Source organism: Myotis davidii, unplaced genomic scaffold (genome assembly GCF_000327345.1).
Source record: "Myotis davidii unplaced genomic scaffold, ASM32734v1 scaffold634, whole genome shotgun sequence".
In the NCBI taxonomy this organism is placed as follows: domain Eukaryota; kingdom Metazoa; phylum Chordata; class Mammalia; order Chiroptera; family Vespertilionidae; genus Myotis; species Myotis davidii.
In genome coordinates this window covers 9,679-12,966 of record NW_006285609.1, presented here as the reverse complement: position 1 = coordinate 12,966, position 3,288 = coordinate 9,679, and positions in this window count along the sequence as shown.

The following is a 3,288-nucleotide window of genomic DNA, read 5'->3' as shown; positions in this document are numbered from 1 at the left end:
AGTAGGGGTCCTCCCCAAAACTTCCATCCTAGGAGACATGAGAGATTGCACCACAGGGTACCAAAAAACAACTACTACATACGACCAAATCCAAAAATATGGGTGGCATTGCAGTTTGAATAATACATAGAAAAAAAATAAAAGGAAGAACAAAAATGGGGAGCTAAAGAAACAACCTCTTAATGAAAGAAAAGGGGGGATCACACAAAAAATGAGCTAAATGAACAGGAGGCAAGTAATTTGTTAGAGAAAGAATTCAAAGTACTGGTTATAAGGATGCTCAAATGTCTGAATAAGAAATTTGCCAACATGCTCGCTTCAGCAGTACATATATGAAAATTAAAACAATACAGAGAAGATTAGTATGGCCCCTGCACAATGATGACACCCAAATTCATGAAGCATTCCATATTTTTACTGTATAAACAGATTAGTTGAAAAAAAAGAAATTTACCAACATAAATAAGAACCAAGAGGAAATGAAGAATGACATACCTGCAATAAAGAACTGAATTGAAGATTTAAACAGTAGACTAGAAAAAGCTGAGGACCAAACCAGCAAGCTAGAAGACAACATAGAAAAGACCCAAACAAAGGGTTTAATCTCCAAAATTTACAGTGAACTCATACAACTTAACAAAAGGAAGATGAAAAATCCAATCAAAAAATGGGTAAAGGACCTAAATAGTTACTTTCAAAAGAGGACATACAGAAGGCTCAGAGATGCATAAAAACATGCTCAAAGTCACTGATCTTCTGAGAGATGCAAATCAAAACAACAATGAGGTACCATCTCACACATGTCAGAATGGCAAATGTCAACAAATCAACAAATGACAAGTACTGGAGAGGATGTGGAGAAAAAGGAACACTCGTGCACTGCTGGTGGGAATGCAGACTGGTGCAGCCACTGTGGAAAACAGTATGGAGTTTCCTCAAAAAATTAAAAATGGAACTTCCATTTAACCCAGGAATCCCACTTCTAGGAATATATCCCAAGAAAACAGAAACACCAATCAGAAAGGATATATGCACCCCTCTGTTCATAGAAGCACAGTTTACAATAGCTAAGATTTGTATACAGCTTAACTGCCCGTCAGCAGATGAGTAGATTAAAAAACTGTGGTATATCTACACAATGGAATACTATGCTACTATAAAAAGAAGGAACTTTTACCATTTGCATCAGCATGGATGGAACTGGAGAGCATTATGCTAAATGAAATAAGCCACTTAGAGAAAGATAAATATCACATGATCTCACTCATATGTGGGATATAATGATCAACATAAACTGATGAACAAAAATAGATCCAGAGACAAATGGCAGGGGAGAGGGGTTAGAGATCAACCGAAGGACTTGTATGCATGCATATTAGCATGACCAATGGACACAGACATGGGGGCAGTGAGGGCTTGCTCTCAGGGGTGCGAGTGGCCAGGAAAAAGGAGATATCTGTAATACCTTAAACAATAAAAAAAAAAGAAAGTACCCAAGCAAAGCAGCAACTAGAAAAAAATTAAAAAGCATGGGGAGAGTCTAAGGGAGCTTTGGAACAGGAAACAAAACAACAACCACATAATAGGAGTGCCATAAGGACAAGAAGCTGAGCAAAGGATAGAAAACCAGTTTGAAGAAATAATGACAGAAAACTTCCCTGACATGGGAAGAAAAAAGTCACACAAGTCAATCCCAAACAAGATGAACTGAAAAAAACTGACACCAAGACACATCATAATTAAATTGTCAAAACTCAACAACAAAGTAAGACTCTTAAAGACTGCCAGAGAGGGACAGAAAGTTACCTACAAAGGATCTCCCATGAGACTATCAACCTATTTCTCAACAAAAACACATCAGACCACAAGAGAATGGAATGAAGTATACAAAGTGATGCAAAGCAAGCGACTGAATCCAAGAATACTATACCCAACAAGGCTATCATTCAAAATTGATAGTAAAAATCAGTAGCTACACAGACAAAAAGCTAAGCCCCTCCCAGTAGCCTCAGGGAAGTTTATTACCACCAAGCCAGCAATGCAAGAAATGCTAAAGGGGCTGTTGTAAAAAGAATAAGTAGAAAGGGCATAAGGAACACAGGCATAAAGAATAAAAATGGCAACAAACAAGTACCTATCAATAATAACTTTAAATGTAAATGGACTAAATGCTCCAATCAAAAGACATGGAGTAGATGGATAAATAAGAAAACATGACCCATATATATGCTGTCTACAAGAGACCCACCTTAGAACAAAAGACTCACACAGACTGAAAGTGAATGAATGGAAAAAAATTTTCAGGCAAAGGGAAATGAAAAAAAAAAAAAAAGCTGGGGTACCAATATTTATATCTGACAAACTAGACCTTAAAGTGAAGGCTTAACAAGTGATAAAGAGGGCCACTTCATAACACTTAAGGGATTGATACAACAAGACGCTATAATTCTGGTAAACATATATGCACCCAATACAGGAGCATCTAAATATATTTTTTAAAAAAACTTCAGGAGACATCACAGCAATAAAATCATAGTAGGGGTCAGAGAGAAACCAAGATGGCGGCATAGGTAAACACCGGAAATTGCTGCCTCCCACAGCAACTTCAAAAATACAATGAAAAGACAAAACGGACATCATCCAGAACTACAGGAAGGCTGGCTGAGTGGAAATGCTACAACTAGAAGGAAAGAGAAAAGCACACTGAGACTCAGAGGAGGCGCGGAAGTAAAGTGCAGAGGTACGGAGGCCCGAGCGCACACGGAAAGGGGCTGGCACCTGAGGACATGGCTGTCTTTTTGAATCGGGAGGGAGTCACAAGCTCCCGACTGCTCTGAACTCTGGTTCTGGGAAGTCTCTGGGGACCCAGGGCTCATACAGGGAGAAACTGGACTGTCTGGCAGCAGACAGAACTCAGAACTTGAGGACGGCTTTCCCTCAGAGGTGCGGCTTTCCCTCAGAGGTGCTTGGAGCGATTACACTGAGATGCAGGGCCCCTTAAGGCAGGGCTGAGGATCAGCCATAGCTGCTTGCTCCACCCTGTTGATTCTGAGAACCTGCCCCACCCAGGCTGTGGCAGAGGCTTTTGCATATGAATGCTCTGGCACTTTGCAAACTGAAAATTACCTAACAAATTGCAGGGGGCCAGACAGACCCAGAACTTCCAAGAGAAGGCCCAAGGCCCCACAGCAGCTTGCATTGCTTCACAGCTGGGCTCATCTGGGCACCGCCAAGCCCCCAAAAAGGAAGGGGAATCTGCAGATCTCTTCATAGCTCCTGCTGGGAGCT